Source organism: Pelodiscus sinensis, chromosome 31, assembly GCF_049634645.1.
Source record: "Pelodiscus sinensis isolate JC-2024 chromosome 31, ASM4963464v1, whole genome shotgun sequence".
Lineage (NCBI taxonomy): Eukaryota > Metazoa > Chordata > Testudines > Trionychidae > Pelodiscus > Pelodiscus sinensis.
Genome location: NC_134741.1, coordinates 11285669 through 11303268, shown reverse-complemented (window position 1 = coordinate 11303268; position 17600 = coordinate 11285669). Strand labels below are relative to the sequence as shown.

The following is a 17600-nucleotide window of genomic DNA, read 5'->3' as shown; positions in this document are numbered from 1 at the left end:
AAGCGCTGTTTGCTGCACATCACGTGTCCTACGACGTTTTCAGACAGAGCACGAGAAACACGTCAAGGATGAGGCAGACAAAGCTGAGACAATTGAATGGGCCATCATGAGGTACGAAAAGCAAAGCAGCATCTCCACTAACTTCTCTATCAGTAAAAATCAAGCTACAGACGGAAGTTACAGAATCGCACTTTGTGTTGCAAAACATGGAAAGCCATTTACAGAGAGAGATTATATAAAAGAGGCTTTTCTCAATTGTTTGGATGTTATGTTTAATGGCTTGCCCAATAGAGACACAACCATCTCCAGAATAAAAGACTTGCCTTCATCTGCCAGGTTGGAGCAAGGCACTTGGGTGAAATGGCAGGAAACATTAATAACTAGCAGACAATGGCAATAAAAGATGTAGCAGTATCAGTGTTGCACTTGGTGAGTATGTGGGCATAAACGACATACCACAGTTAGCAGTTCTTGCAAGATACTAGGCCTCAGACAAAGTTTGAGCAGAGCTGTGCTGTCTAAAGCCCACACATGGCACCGCTACAGGGGAAGATACAGCAAAGACGTTTGTTAAACATTTTGAGGAAAGAGGAATTGACATCACAAAAATGTTTTCTGTGACACCTGAAGCATAGCCCCTGCTATGGTGGGAAAATGGAAGGGATTTGTAAGGCTCGTTGAGGAACACGTTGGCCACCCAACAGGAATTTTTCATTGTATTATTAACCAATAAAATCTTTGTGCCAAGATTTCTAACTCTGAGCTTAACAATGGGATGGCTACAGCAGTGAAGATGGTGACTTTTGTTGTTGCTTGACCTGCCTTGATGCATCGGCAGTTCCGAGCCCTGCTTGAGGAGGTGGCCAGCGCATACAAGGACGTTCTGCATCCAGCAGTGTTTGTCGGTTAGGCCGTGGGAAGGTTTGGACGTGCTTTGTGGACTCCTCTGCTGCCATCAAGATCTTTTTGCCAGAAAAAGGTCAAAACTACCCCGAACTGGATGATGACAAATGGCTCATGCAAGTAATGTTTCTAGCTGACATGACCCACAACTAAACAAACTCAACCTCCATCTGCAGGGCACAGGCCAAACTGTTCTGAGACTTTTTGAAATTGAGAAGGCATTTGTTGCAAAATTTGCCATTTTTTCTCTGGACATTGACACCTCAACTTGTCGCTGTTTCCAACAGCTGAAAGAACTATTGAAACATCGCACTGTCAGCATTGCTGAGATTAAAATGTACAGGCAAGAACTCGCCTCAGAATTTTCTGTCACATTTCAAGTTTTCCAACATTGTGGCCTGATGTTTTCCTTTCTAATCATATCAGACAACTTTGCTGCCAGCGACATGGATTCAACAGTGCTTCAGTGGATGGGTGTTGAGGATTTTGAAATGCAGCTCATTGAATTGCAATGATTAGACTAAAGGGACTTGAAGTTTATGGATCTGTGGTGCACACTTGAGGCTACCAAGACAGATTACAGGGTCACTACCATGGACTGTTGGAATGTCCTGCCTGTGAAATTTGACTATTTGAAGAAAGTAGCATTTTCACGGTGCTCAGCCTTTGGATCTACACACCTCTGTGAACAGACATTTTCACATATGTCCATCCCAGAGCCAGTTAACGACTGAACACTCAGAGGTGTGTGTGCTGCCTAAAGTATCAAACCACGAGCCTGAGACTGGAGAACTCGGCAAGGCAGAGCAAGGCCAAGGCTCACACTGTAAGGTAAGATCTGCATCTGTATTTATTTATTAATGACACTGCCGTAAGTAGGACTTTAAAAGCATCACGGTTCCTCAGCCCCATCCATACAGGTGAATAAATCAAATCTGTGCACTCCACCTTGGAAAGGTTGCTGACCCTGGTATAGTTTGTAGCAAGGTACAGAAGCAAGAAGAGCTTCCTCTGCATTGAAAACTGGTTTTTCTTTCATTGTTTTTAAATCAGAAAATAATCCCTGGGGATCTGTGACCGGCCACACAAACATCACTTTTCCCTTTTCAAATCACAGTTTTTCCATCACACCTTGTCACATGGAACCTCTTGTTTTTCTTCCAGTGCTGCGCACACAAGCTCAGAGCGCCTCATTCCCATACTGCTCCCTGCGGCGGTTTTGCACTGTAAGTGGATGTGGAGGAGAAAGAGAAAACCTCTCCCAGGACAAGGAGCTGCTCCCTTCTCTGACTCTCCTGGGGCTCCCTGGGAATCAAACTCCTGGGGGCTCAGGGGAGGGGGCGTCCCAGCCCCTCCCTTGGCTGCTAGCAGAGAATTCCTGCCGGCTCCGTGTGTCCTGCTGGAGAAGCCCCTAGAGGGGCAGGAGAAGCAGCACAGGGGTTTGCTGTGGGGTAAATGAAAGCAGAGGACGATGGCTCCTCACAGGGGGTTGTTTGGGTTGATCTTGTGACCCTGGTGGATGAATCTGGAGGTTAATTGGAGTTTGTGTCAGTGGGTTTAGTTGGGCTCCGGCCCGTCCACTCGACCCAGACCTCTCTGAGCAGACCCTGAGCAGAGGCGGGATCCCTGACTCCCTGTTCTGACCCCTGCAGCAGTGGAGAATGGACCCGGCTTCATCAGGATCTCTTGAGGTTCTAGTGAAGGGTAAAAGCTGGGATGGTTCCAGGAGTTTCCAGAAACATGGGCCAGACTTCAAAACCCTTCCTCCACCATGAGAGCCAGATTTTGTCCTTGCCTGGCAATGACAATGTTTCCCCTTGAGCCCAGGGACAGGTCGCAACCTCAGTTCCCTCCAGGGGGCATACAAAGAATTTGAATCCCATCCACCTCCTCAGCAGAGCTGCGCTGCAGCACCTCCCCCCCCCCTTGGAAAGTAAGTTGTTGGTGGTGGGCTGAGTGGGAGAGTGGGGGCCAGGCCCATGCGGCAGCTGCTCCTGGGGCTGAGGCTGTGGTGCATGGACAGCACCTTATTAGGCCTAACACACTTTCATGTGATGACTGGACGGGGGCTCTCGTCTGTGTATGTTTCACTGGCTTGGTGTTTTTTATTTCCAAAGTACAAGTTATTGGTTTGGTTTTGCTGCTCAACGTCATTGCTTATTATAGATCTTCTCACACAACCGTAGCTACTGGAGTGTTCTCGTGAGAGACGTGGGAGGAAAAGGGGCGGCCCACACCCAGGGCCCATTGACGGTGTATTCACCGTTCAGTCTGGGCTCAGTACGAGACGTGTTCGAGCCGAGGAGAGTAAAAACCCCTCAGGGATGGAGGACGTAGCTCAGCTGATTCTCAGGCATCTGGGAACAGGCTGTTTTTCTAACTCAGCATTTTTCTACTGTGCTGAAACAAATAAAAACCATTTCCCTCCAGCTTTACTGCAAAGAGCATTTGGAAGAGGTGACCTCGGGCCCTGTAAATACCTTGCAAAACAAGCCAAGCTCCACCAAGATGACCAGACTACACCAGGTAACCAGTATAGTGGGCCCGTCAGGATTTCCATGTGGTGGAGTGTGGCCGTACCCACCTGCTACAGGAATCCAGTGATGACGTGTGATTTGTTTTGTTTTGGAACATGCCACGATATAGGATCTCTAACAGCAGTATTCTTCAAAGCAATGAAAACGCCCATATTAAGGGAAATACCCAGATGGACTCAGGGAGACAGGCTGAAAGTCATTTTTCATATGCAATAGAATCGAATAACATTTATTCAAAAGTTATCTGTACAGAAGTAAGAAGTCTTATGTTTAAATATGATTCTTCCTGGCACACGCCCAACAAGCCCCTACGACCTCAGTATTGGTGCACGAGATCAAACTCACTCTGCTCAGGGATGGAAAATATTAGGGGGACACAGGTTACAAGTGTTGCCGGCTGCCCCATGGTCACAGGGGAAGACGACTTTGGCTCCTGTGGCTGGAGCTCTGGCTGGAGACCCCAGTGAGATCTCAGGACACAGACTGGTACAAATCGCTCCCTGCTGCTGTGCAGCTTCCAACTTACCCCCATCACCCAAACCCTGATTGGTTAATTCTGTGTCCTGCCACCCTCACCTCTGCCTGTCCCCAGCCTGGCTGTTAGTTCTGCCCCTGCCCAGCCCCAGCCCCTGCCCACTTGTTCCTCCTGCAGTCCAAGGAGTTCTTCCCCCTCCCATCCCTGGGGCTAGAGGGAGGGAGGGGGAGGAGCTTTCAGGCATCATAGAGATGAGGGGCCAGGGGCTGGGTGAGGGGAGTCCTGTGAGGTCACAGAGACGGGGCTGTGTGAGGTCAGAGAGGCTGATTTCAGGGGCACAGGCTGAGCGGGGATCCTGACCTCACCCAGAGCCATGGTCGGATTCTCTCCCCGGGGAGGGAGCCCGGCAGGAAAGTGAAGATCGGGGCCTTGGAACCAGCATCGATCAATGTCACCTGCCCCTGGCCACAGTCCAGACAAATCCGGATCCTGCGGGGGGGGGGGGGGGGCGGCTCAGGGGCATAGAGGTTTCAGGGGAGGTGAGAGCCCAGAACTGACCCCCCCCACCGCTCCACAGCCCAGATCCCCCCCTCAGGGCTCAGGCTGATCTCTCCCTTCCTGCTCACAGCCTCTCTGGCCACCCCCACAACCCAGTACTGCCCATCCCCCACCTCCACCTCCCAGCAATGTCTCCCCGAGGTGAACCCCTCATGGCCCAGCACACAGGGCCAAGTGTCAAATCTCTCTGGGTTGTCGGGCAGTGGCTGCCGTGTGTCTTCCCATCTCACACGTTTCCGATCCCCGGACAGGACGAGGTGGGGATTTGCTGTGTCTGGATCCAGAGTCAGTCACTGGGGAGAGAGAATCAGGGTGTGAGGGGCAGAGCTCAGCCCTGGGGGTGGCTGGGGCCATTTCTCACCCTCCCCAGCAGCCCTGTTATGGCTGGGACAGGCCTGGGCCCCAGGGAGCTGCCTCTGCCCTGGGCCCTGAGACTGAGCCGAGCTGTCACTGCAGCGCCTCAGCCTGGGCAATGGGACCCGCTTCATCAGCTTCTCATTTGTGTGCAGAGGCTGCAGCCTCCTGCCCCCAGCTCGGGCTGCTCCATCCCCAGGGCCAGGCCTAGAGCAGGAGGGTTCAATGGGGGTGGGGCATAGGAGGCAGATACCAGCCTTAAACCCCAGAGGGAAGCTCCCTCCCTTGCTGCAGTGTCCACCCCCTGCCCAGGGCACAGAGGGGAGGGGGCAGCATGGGGGAAGAGCAGCCTCACCCCAGAGAGCAGGGCCTGGGCATTAGTCACCCCCAGGGCTCTTCAGGGCAGCCGGGCTCAATGGGGGGAACCCAGCTCTGGCTTCTGGCCTGGCCGGGGGCAGGGCCTGTGGGGAAGGGGATCTGGGGCGGGTCCCTGGGAGGGGGCAGCACAGGGCAGAGGCTGGTGACCAAGAAGGGGCTGCGCTGATCAGCTGCCCCGACACAAAGCGCAGCCCCTGCCTGCAAAGCCCCCTGCCTGCAAACTGCGCCCATAGTGAGAAGTGGGGGGTCCGACCATCCCATTGCTTAAAGGGGCAGGACACGGCCCCTCGTCCTTCTGATCCAGTGCTCCTGGGGCTCCTCACCGCTCAGTGGGCAGGTTTGGGGCTCTGCCTGTCGTGGTCGCTGGGGATTTGGTCAGTGAGTTGAGCCACAAACTCAGGAAGGTGTTTTCAGTCTCCACTTGAAACCTCACCCTGTCTGAAAGGTCCCAGGAACTTCCCTCCTGCTCCTTCCAGAACAGAGGGCAGCGTGTCTGGTGGGGGAAGGGAGAAGAAAGGTGAGATTTCAGGAGTCCATATTGTACACAACATCCCCACACATCTAACACACAGACCTGGGTTTTCGTTACAGCAGAGACACACTTGGGTGCATCTATACTACAGAGAAGATGAGGGCTGCTGCTGTTGATCTTCCAGGGTTCGAATTAGCGGTTGAGTGAAGACAGCTAATCGCACTGAGGGGCGCTTCTGTCAATGCCGGTAGCCCTCATTGCAGGAGGAGTAAGAAAAGTCGGAGGGAGAGGGCTCTTCCCTCCACTGCCTGCTGTGTGGACAGCTCCAATGGCTGAGTTAAGCTACTTCGACTGCAGCTATGCAATTAATGCAGCGGAAGTCATGTAGCTTAATTTGATTTTGTCCCGCAGTGTAGACGCACCCTCAGGTATTTAATATAAAAAGGTCTGAAGCCTCCTGATTCCTCTGTCACTCAGGCCTGTCCCAGCAAAGGAACCAACATCCCTGCAGCCTCACAACTATCCCAGGACAATGTGTGAAGAGATTCACTTTCTCCCCAACATCCCCTCCCACCCTGCAGACTCCACTTGGGTTCTGTGCCTGGGACAAGTGGCTGAACTGCACCCTCCACCCCCAAAATAATAAAATTATTAATTTTTTGTATGAATTTTATTCATTGCACATGTTGTTAATTGCACATATTTTGAGATTGCAAATAGATGATAGTAAAGATATATATGAAATAATATTTGAACTTTCTAATTTTTAATTTTGCACCCCTACATGTACTGTGTATGGGGCGAGTGCCCCACTTGTCCTACCCTTGTTATGGCTTTGCATTGTCTGATTCTGTTCCTGACATTCTCTTTCTATGGTGTCACTCACTCTCCCCTCCCCCATCCCTTCTCGGTACCTGTGAACTCCCTCAGGGTATGTCTACACTACCCCGCTAGTTCGAACTAGCGGGGTAATGTATGCATACCGCACTTGCTAATGAAGCCCGGGATTTGAATTTCCCGGGCTTCATTAGCATAAGCAGGGAGCCGCCATTTTTAAATCCCCGCTGCTTCGAACCCCGTGTAGCGCGGCTACACGGGGCTCGAACTAGGTAGTTCGGACTAGGGTCCTATTCCGAACTACCGTTACTCCTCGTGAAACGAGGTGTACCGGTAGTTCGGAATAGGCACCCTAGTCCGAACTACCTAGTTCGAGCCCCGTGTAGCCGCGCTACACGGGGTTCGAAGCAGCGGGGATTTAAAAATGGCGGCTCCCCGCTTATGCTAATGAAGCCCGGGAAATTCAAATCCTGGGCTTCATTAGCAAGTGCGGTATGCATACATTACCCTCCTAGTTCGAACTAGGAGGGTAGTGTAGACATACCCTCAGAGTCTCCGACAGTGCAGTCGTTTGCTGGGAGAAACCTCTGACTCGCTCGCCCAGTTCAGGAGAAATCTCCTCTGGCGGCTGGAACGGCCCCGTCTCACACCTGAGGAGAGACAACGTCACATGAGGACACTGCACCGAGTGACTCAGTTCTCCAGCTCTGGCCAGTGAGTCTCTGCTCTGCTGGGTCTGGAGTTCGAATCCTTCCAGTTCTCCCAGCCCGAGAGCAGGGGCAGCGCAGCCCTTGGCCCTGCAACATCCCCTCACAGGTCCCATGAACAGTCTGCAGGCCTGACCTGGGGAAACCAGCTGAAGGACTGTGGCGATGCAGTTGGGGTTCCCCCTGATCCTGCAGCCCCATAGCAACGAGAACAGACTCCACCAGCCCATAGAAAAGAGAGAGTTTACTGTTCCTCCAGGATACAGCCCAGCATATATGGGATATGGCTACAGGGGGCAGGGCCAGGATGCCTCAGGCCCCTTAGGTTAGGGGTCCATCGCCCCTAGCCCCCAGCTTAGGCTGTTCTCTCCATGTTTCCCAGACAGCAACTGCCTCCCTCCCAAGCCCTGCCCCCCAGAAAGGTGTGGGGCTCCACCTCCCTTCCTTTGTGTCTTCCTCTGGGAAGAGACTTGTTAACCTTTAGGCTGGGCCTGGGTGTCTGGGCCAATACACATCTGGGAGAGCCAGTGTGAATATACATCTGGGAGAGCCAGGAGGACACGGGGTTACAGAGCAGACAGCACCACCACTACACCACAGGGACTAAAGAACATAAGAACATAAGAATGGCCGTACTGGGTCAGACCAAAGGTCCATCTAGCCCAGTATCCTGTCTACCGACAGTGGCCAGCACCAGGTGCTCCAGAGAGGGTGGACCGAAGACAATGATCAAGCGATTTGTCTCCTGCCATCCCTCTCCAGCCTCTGAAACAGAGGCCAAGGACACCATTTTATCCCCTGGCTAATAGCCTTTTATAGACCTAACTTCCATGAATTTATCCAGCTTCTCTTTAAACTCTATTATAGTCCTAGCCTTCACAGCCTTCTCTGGCAAGGAGTTCCACAGGTTGACAACACGCTGTGTGAAGAAGAACTTCCTTTTATTAGTTTTAAACCTTCTACCCATTAATTTCATTTGGTGTCCTCTAGTTCTTCTATTATGGGAACTAATAAATAACTTTTCCTCATCAGCCCTCTCCACACCACTCATGATTTTATAGACCTCTATCATATCCCCCCTCAGTCTCCTCTTTTCTAAACTGAAAAGTCCCAGTCTCTTTAGCCTCTCCTCATATGGGACCCATTCCAAACCCCTAATCATTTTAGTTGCCCTTTTCTGAACCCTTTCCAAGGCCAAAATATCTTTTTTGAGGTGAGGAGACCACATCTGTACACAGTATTCAAGATGTGGGCGTACTATAGTTTTATACAGGGGCAGTAAGATATTCTGGGTCTTATTTTCTATCCCTTTCCTAATAATTCCTAGCATCCTATTTGCCTTTTTAACCGCCGCTGCACACTGTGTGGAAGTTTTCAGAGAACTGTCCACGATAACTCCAAGATCTCTTACCTGATATGTCGTAGCCAAATTAGCCCCCATCATACTGTACATATAGTTGGGGTTATTTTTCCCGATGTGCATTACTTTACACTTATCCACATTAAATTTCATTTGCCATTTTGTTGCCCAATCACTCAGTTTGGTGAGATCTTCTTGGAGTCCCTCACAGTCTGCTTCTGTCTTGACTATCCTAAACAGTTTGGTATCATCTGCAAACTTTACTACCTCACTGCTTACCCCTTTCTCCAGATCATTTATGAATAAGTTGAAAAGGATTGGTCCCAGGATTGACTCTTGGGGTACACCACTAGTTACCCCTCTCCAATCTGAAAATTTACCATTTATTCCTACTCTTTGTTTCCTGTCTTTTAACCAGTTCTCAGCCCAAGAAAGGACCTTCCCTCTTATCCCATGGCCATGTAATTTACACAAGAGCCTTTGGTGAGGGACCTTGTCAAAGGCTTTCTGAAAATCCACTATATCTACTGGATCCCCCTTGTCCGCATGTTTGTTAACCCCTTCAAAGAACTCTAATAGATTAGTAAGACAGGATTTCCCTTTACAGAAACCATGTTGACTTTTGTCCAACAAATTATGTTCTTCTACATGCTTCACAATTTTATTCTTTATTATTGTTTCGACTAATTTGCCCGGTACTGAAGTTAGACTTACCGGTCTGTAATTGCCAGGATTGCCTCTAGAGCCCTTTTTAAATATTGGTGGCACGTTGGCTACCTTCCAGTCATTAGGTACGGAAGCCGATTTAAAGGATAGGTTACAAACCACAGATAATAGCTCAGCAATTTCCCATTTAAGTTCTTTTAGAACCCTTGGATGAATGCCATCCGGTCCCGGAGATTTGTTAACATTAAGTTTTTCTATTTGTTCCAAAACCTCCTCTAATGACACTTCAATCCGGGACAGTTCCTCAGATTCATCACCCACAAGGGACGGTGTAGATTCAGGAATCTCCCCAACGTCCTCAGCCGTGAAGACTGAAGCAAAGAAATCATTTAGTTTCTCCGCAATGGCTTTATCGTCCTTGATTGCTCCTTTTATAGCTCGATCATCTAGGGGACCCACAGGCTTTTTAGCAGGCTTCCTGCTTCTAATGTACTTAAAAAACATTTTGTTATTTCTTTTTGAGTTTTTGGCTAGCTGTTCCTCAAAATCTTTTTTTGCTTTTCTTATTACATGTTTACACTTGATTTGACAGCATTTATGTTCCTTTCCATTTATCTCACTAGGACTGGACTTCCACTTCTTAAAAGATGCCTTTTTGTCCCTCACTGCTTCTTTTACATGGTGGTTAAGCCACGGTGACTCTTTTTTAGGTCTCTTGCTATATTTTTTTAATTTGGGGTATACATTTAAGTTGGGCCTCTATTATGGTGTCTTTAAAAAGTTTCCATGCAGCTTTCAGGGATTTGTCTCTAGTCACTGTGCCTTTTAATTTCTGTTTAACTAACCTCCTCATTTTTGCGTAATTCCCCTTTTTGAAATTAAATGCCAGGGTGCTGGACTGCTGAGGTGTTCTTCCCACCACAGGAATGTTGAATGTTATTATATTATGGTCACTAGTCCCAAGCGGTCCTGTAACGGTTATATCCTGGACCTGATCCTGCACTCCACTCAGGACTAAATCGAGAATTGCCTCTCCCCTTGTGGGTTCCCGCACTAGCTGCTCCAAGAAGCAGTCATTTAAGCCATTGAGAAATGTTATCTCTGGTTCTCTTCCTGAGGTGACATGTATCCAGTCAATATGGGGGTAATTAAAACCCCCCATTATTATAGAGTTCTCTATTTTGGTAGCCTCTCTAATCTCCCTCAGCATGTCAGTATCGCTGTCCTGGTCAGGTGGTCGGTAATATATCCCTACTGCTAATTTCTTATTATTGGAGCATGGAATTTCTATCCATAGCGATTCTATGGAACATGTTGATTCACTTAATATTTTTATTTCATTTGATTCTACATTATCTTTCACATACAGTGCCACTCCGCCACCCACCCGGACTGCTGTATCCTTTCTATATATTTTATATCCCGGTATGATTGTGTCCCACAGATTTTCCTCATTCCACCAGGTTTCAGTGATGCCTATTATGTCTATCTCCTCATTTAATACGAAGTACTCTAGTTCACCCATCTTATTAGTCAGACTCCTAGCAGTCTCCATAGCCAACTCACCCCTTGGCCTCCAGGCGCTGAGGGGCAGGAGGTTCCTACATGAAGGGCTGTAGGAATCTGCCCACTAGGGACTAGACTGAGTCACCAGCTCCCCCCTCCCCTGCCCATTCCCACATGTCTCCAAACAGCCCTCGGGTGGGACAGACTCTGGGTCCCTGCTGCCCTGGGCTGAATGTGCCCAGTGCCCAGCAGTGACAGGCCCATGTCCCACCCCACAGCCCTGAGGCAGCCAGTCCCCAGGGAGGTGACAGCGCCAGGAAGCACTTGAGGTCAGACTGTGCCCTGAATGGGGAATTCCAGAGTCTGCTGGGCCTGGGGAGAGCCGTAGGCTGATGCTGATCAGAGACTTGTGCCCAGCCAGTGACCTTCCCCTCCCATCTGGCTGCAGGGCCCTGGGGAGATGTGGTGCCAGCATCAGATCCAAGCTCTTTCCCTGCTCTGTGCAGTGGAGGGAAGCGAGAGATGCCTACCTGCTCAGGGTGCTTCTCATGTCCTGGAGGAGAGAGAGAAAAGAATCTCAGCCCCTATCCACACACACAGGACCCAGGGAAGGGATTTTGCAAACATGGGAAGAGAGGCCCTGCCCTGGCTCCAGGGCCATGTTCCCCTGAGCAAATGGGGCTTTGCCATCTCTAATAGCTCTGTGCCTGTAACACTGCAAAGCACAACAGTCACTCACAGGTCAGCAATGCACCCACCGAGTTACACCCAGATCTGATGGCTGGACTCCAGCACTTCTGACTCAGGAGCCTCCCTTCCCTGTGTGGGGAGCTGGGATGTTTCTCCCTTAGTCTCACCTGCAGGAATTCACTCGCTGGCTTCTGACACTTCCCCTCCAGCTCACCAATCAGCTCACTGAGACGGGAAATCTGCACAGAGAGTTTCCCGTCAGCGTCAGTCTGGAGCCTCCCAGTCTCCTCATCCAGCGAGAAGCTGGGCCAGCAGGAGTCGCTCTTGTTTCTCCAGGAACTGCTGCTGAAACTCGGCCACAATCTTCTGCCTCTCGGCTTGTGTCTCTTTCTGTATGAAAACCGGGAAAGGGATGGTCAGGGGCATGGGCAGAGCCTGAGAACCTGTAATACCATCTGTGGGTACTAGGCTGAGGCATCCCTCAGTTTCCTGTTTGGCCCATGTGTCCCTCTAAAAGGGACGATTCCCTGCCTGTCATGGGCAGCAAGTTCTGTTATTCTTGGGCTCTGGGAAATCACACCCAGAGCAGCAGGGGACAGATCTCAGCATCAGTGTTCTCTTTAATCGTCTCCATCCATGTGTGGAATACATTTTTCAATGTGTACTGAGGCATGTACATGTGCACCACCAGTTGAAACGAAATCTAGCTGTGAACATTCTGCTAATCAGCTGGGCACCATTTGAATCTCTCCTGAGCTGCTGCCCAACATTCAGACCTCCCCCTGCCGGTCCATAGCCAAAGGCACCTACCAGATACTCCTGACTTCTCCCCTCCCACATCGCTTTCCATCCCAGCAGCTTTTCTCTCTCTTCCCGCAGAGTCTTCAAATGGGCCTGGATTTTCCCCTGAGGAAATATAAATGAGCTGGGAGGTTTCATTGTGAGGCTGAGAGGGGTGGGGAACGGGGCGTTTTCCCACTCACAGCCCTAGTGACTGTTGGTCCCAGTCGCTGTGTGACATCAGGGCCCACCAAGGAGATGAAACCTTATTAATACAGCCTGGGAGTGTGTCAGAATCTGTCTGTTACCAAGGCAGGTTGAGTCCGTTTAGTAATTAGAAAGAGATCTCAGTTATCACCGCGCGTTGTTGGCGTGAGTGAAACGATTGGCGGCGCAGCCCGGAACCGGCCCTGACTCGCACTGGGGGTGAATCAACACATCTCTGAGTGAGGGGATTGAAATAACTAAGTGATGCCAATCCCAGGAGTCACCAGGGCTTAAACAGGGGCTGGGAGCTCAGCTCTGGGGACTGCCCTGGTTGGACACAGCTGGGCTTGGCAGCAGGGCCAACCCATTAGTTGTAGGGAGGCTCAGCAGAGCAACGTCAACGGGCCCCTGGGCAGATCACCAGGCTCTTCTGTCTCCCTCCCTTCCCCCCCATCTGAGGGCCTGAGGAGGCCATTTGTCCGGCTTTATGCTGCACAGTCCCAGTTCTGTGGGGCTCTGTCCCTGCCCAGTGGGGACTCAGCTCTGGCCGTGGCTTTGTCCGGTGAGAAAGGGACAGGAGGAGACTGAGGCTGCAGCAGGTGAGGGCGGCACCTCCACAATGGAGGGATGGTCTGACCGAGGCAGGGACAGGTCCACAGAGGCCACCCAAGCATTGAGGGTGGGCTTGGGCAGGTAGACGTGAGCATGTCCTGTGCTCTGGGGATGGGTCAGTGGCCCCCATACTTAAACAGGCTGATTTGTAGTAAGTAGGGTTCAGGTTTGCCCCAACGGTGCCCTAAACTCTTTTTAGAGCAACGCCCTCTGGGCAAGTACCTGCTGCCCCAGTCCCTAGTACAGCTCCTGGCAGCAGTGCATTCTGGGAGATTCCCACAGCCTGCCTGGTGGAACTAAAGGAACCTCGCTGACTGGTCCGTGCCCAGGTACCCACTGGCACAGGTCAGACCGGCACCGGGCAGCTCCAGCCTGGGGGTAGTTCTGCTCCAACCCAGTCTGATCCCAGTGGTCCCTGCCATGGCCCTGTGCTGCCTGGAGCCCTGTTGTGAGTGGACTCAAGGCGCTCCAGATCCCACACAGCATCCTGTCCTGTGACCTCCTCTAGCGCTGGCTGCAGCATCTAAGTTTAACCCCCTCATGGAGCAGCCCAGGAGTTCAGCACCCCAGTGGGAAACTGTAGAGAATCAACAAGTATAGTGCATTGACCATGTGACAGGGCATCCAAGGACAAAACCAAGAAAAGCTGCAGACCTTGGAGGACAATCCAGGAGTCAGCGGGGACGCGCGTGATCAAGAGTCCTGAGCCAACAATAACAACATCTGCCCAAGTCAACGACCTTCGAGAATGCTGTGTTGGGACTGTGAGAAAGCACAGTTTGTGAAAAGCAGGATGTGGACTTTTGGGAAGTTGAGAGGGAATAAAGATAGTTGTAATCTTGCAATAAAACGATTTCGTGCTTGCACCGGCTGGAGTCCGTTCCTTCATACACCACAGGAAACCTCCTCTCCCTGTTGGGCCCGGGGCCTGTAGCAAGGCGTCTTTCCCTCCTAACTCACACATTTCATCACTGCAGTTGAGGTAGCAGCATACCCTAGTGGTTAAGCTCCCTAGACTGGGTCTGGAGAAACTGGGGTTCCATGCTGAACTCAGGCACTGACCTACTCACAAGCCTTTGTGCCTCAGTTTCCTGCTCCATCTTTTGTCTGCCTAGACTGTAAACTACTCAGGGCAGGGATTGTCCCTGGCTGGGTTTTGTGCAGAGCCCGGATCTCACATGGGGTCTGTCAGTGCAACTATGATGCAAATACAAGTAATAACCATAAATTCTAGTCCTCAAATCTGTAGTAACCCAGCCCCCCCCTTCTCCAGTCTGAAGGCAGCACATTCCTATAAGCCAGCCTCCCATTGGGTAACAGCCCCTCATTTCCCCGTGGGGGGGGGGGGGCATGGGTCCAGAAGGATTCCGCTGAGCATCTCAGAGAAGTTTCTCTCAGCCGGTGTCTTTAAGGACTTGCTCTATTGCGTCAGTTGCCCCCTGGCCAGAGCATTTCTTTTGTCACAGCCTCTCCCAGGAACAGTCAGGGAAATTAGCCAGTGACTAAAACCCAGAGTAATTCCCAGCAGACAGGGCAGCAGTTCCCTACCTTGTACTCCTGGGCAGCCTCCACTATGGGCAGCACCATGTGCGCGCGGTGAGCCCAGGACCTGTCGCACACCACACAGATGAGGGCTTGATCCGCCTCACAAAACAGCTTCAGCACCTCCTGATGCTCCTCACACACCCCGTCCCCGCCTGCCCCCTTCACTGCCTGCAAAGTCAGCTGTTTGACTAGTTCTACCATGTTTGCCAGCTGCCTGTTGGGCCGGAGGGGGCCCTGCTGCACCGGGTCCCTGCACTGCGGGCAGAAGGTGGCTGGACTGGGTTCCTCCCAGCACCGGCTGAGGCAGACATGGCAGAAATTGTGCCCACAGGCTGTGACCACCGGGTCCGTGAAATATTCCAGGCAGAGGGGACACATCGCTTCCTCCTGCAGGCTTTTCACAGGGTTGGCTGCAGCCATGGCTCCTCTGGGCGGGGGAACAGAGTTAGTTTCAATTTTCTGAGCTCAGGCTCTGCCCTGCCTCCAGCTACAACCGGCTGTGCCCCTCCCTGGAGCTGACTCAGGCTGTTTGCTGAATTGGAGGGAGCCAATGAGGACAACACAGCCCTGGAGGCTTTGTGAGCAATGTCCCACTAGGGCTCTGGCCCTGGCACCCACCCCTGGGCTGGTGTGGAGGGTCCCTGGGGCATCACATGTTCCCCAGAATCCACCACGCTGGGCTGATCAGCTCCCAGAACTGTGCAAGTAAGAAGTGAGAGTGAGGCTTGTGCAGAATTCATTGTGTTTGATGTGTGATGTGGACAGATAAAGTGACAGCTGAGTATTTATATGGATCTAGTTACACACTCCCAGTTGCACGGTTTTACCATGTTCAATTTTCACAGCAGTGGGAAATGTTAGGGGGAGGGGCATGCAGTACTTGGCTCAGACAGTAACTATTCAGTGACAGACACTGAGATTCAAACAGGAAAATCTTTATTATTAAACCACAATTAAGCCCAGTGACATTCAATTCACAGGCCAAACACTTATTCCAGCTGGAATCCATATTTCCACGGCCTGATTCTGACGTGCGCTAAGGCTGCTCTGGCTCTTTCTAAAAGAGCCTCAGTTTCAATAGCGCTGCCGATATTAATGACTTTTTTAGGTCTCCCACACAGGAGCTGCCAGGCAGGGTCAGACCAAAGGCCCCTCCAGCCTAGTGTCCTGTCTGCCCAGTGGCCAATGCAGGTGCCCCAGAGGGAATGAACAGAACAGGGATCCCCAAGTGAGAGCCCAGGACACTTCAGGGATGGGCTTTGCAGCATTATGAGGTGTCTGCCAAAGCCCCGTGGGATGAAGTGGGAGGTTCGGAAGGTTGTGGGTGGCCCCATAGGGATGATTGTAAAGAGCTTGCACTGGAGGTTGTGGGGGGGCTCACAGGGGGTGTCATGATCGCAGGGGAGGTTGTGGGGGGCTCGCAGGGGAGTGTCACAGTCGCAGGGGAGGTTGTGGGGGGCTTGCAGGGGGTGTCATGATCACAGGGGAGGTTGTGGGCGGCTCGCAGGGGGGTGTCACGATCGCAGGGGAGGTTGTGGAGGGCTCGCAGGGGGTGTCACGATCGCAGGGGAGGTTGTGGGGGGCTCGCAGGGGGTGTCACGGTCGCAGGGGAGGTTGTGGGGGGCCCACAGAGGGGTGTCACGGTCGCAGGGGAAGTTGTGGAGGGCTCGCAGGGGGGGTGTCACAATTACAGAGGAAGTCGTGGGGGGCTCGCAGGTGGGTGTCACGGTCGCAGGGGAGGTTGTGGGGGCTCGCAGGGGGTGTCACGGTCACGGGGAGGTTGTGGGGGCTCGCAGGGGGGGTGTCACGGTCGCAGGGGAGGTTTTTGGAGCTCGCAGGGGGGTGTCACGGTCGCAGGGGAGGTTGCGGGGGGGCCCACAGAAGGGTGTCACGGTCACAGGGGAGGTTGTGGGGGCTCGCAGGGGGGTGTCACGGTTGCAGGGAAGGTTGAGGGGGTCCGCAGGGGGGTGTCACGGTCGCAGGGGAGGTTGGGGGGACTCGCAGGGGGGTGTCACGGTCGCAAGGGAGGTTGGGGGAATAGAAGGGGGTGTCACAGTTGCAGGGGGGTTTTGGGGGCTCATAGGGGGTGTCACGGTTGCAGGGGAGGTTGTGGGGGCACACAGGGGGTGTCATGGTCGCAGGGGAGGATGTGGGGGGCCCACAGGGGGGGTCACGGTCGCAGGGGAGGTTGTGGGGGGCCCACAGGGGGTGTCACGGTCGTAGGGGAGGTTGGGGGGGCCCGTAAGGGGTGTCACGGTCGCAGAGGAGGTTGGGGGGGCTCGCAGGGGGGTGTCACGGTCGCAGAGGAGGTTGGAGGGACTCACGGGGGGGGTCAGGGTCGCAGTGGAGGTTGCGGGGGGCTCGCAGGGGGGTGTCACGGTCGAAGGGGAGGTTTTTGGAGCTCGCAGGGGGGTGTCGGTTGCAGGGGAGGTTGTGGGGCTTGCAGGGGGTGTCACGGTCGCAGGGGAGGTTGTGGGGCTTGCAGGGGGGGTGTCACGGTCGCAGGGGAGGTTGTGGGGGCTTGCAGGGGGGTGTCACGGTCGCAGGGGAGGTTGTGGGGGCTCGCAGGGGGGTGTCACGGTCGCAGGGGAGGTTGTGGGGGCTCGCAGGGGGGTGTCACGGTTGCAGGGGAGGTTGTGGGGGGCCCACAGGGGGTGTCACAGTCGCAGGGGGGTTTTGGGGGCTCATACGGGGTGTCACGGTTGCAGGGGAGGTTGTGGGGAGCCTGCAGGGGGGGTCACGGTCGAAGGGGAGCTTGCGGAGGGGGTCTCAAGAGCTGCCTGCCCCGGCCCAGGACCCGGCCCCCCCGCACGTGCCGCGTGTCTCGGCCCAGCCGGGGGTTCCTTTGTCACTCGGGCTTCAGAGCAAGGGTCGGAGCAAGAAACGTCACTGATGGGAGCCCCTCGGTCTGAGCCATTGACTCGCTGCGCATGCGCGGTCTGACCGCGCCCGCTCCATTCCCTGTGTTCCCGACCGTGCTCGGGCCCCGCGCCGCGCGCCCTGAGGTGGGAGC

At 53.1% G+C, this 17600-nt stretch overlaps 1 pseudogene; it reads right to left on the bottom strand.

Annotated features, from left to right (window-relative positions):
- Window positions 1–3639: 3639 nt before the first annotated feature.
- LOC102461210 (zinc finger protein RFP-like) lies at window positions 3640–15007 on the bottom strand (annotated as a pseudogene).
- Window positions 15008–17600: the final 2593 nt, after the last annotated feature.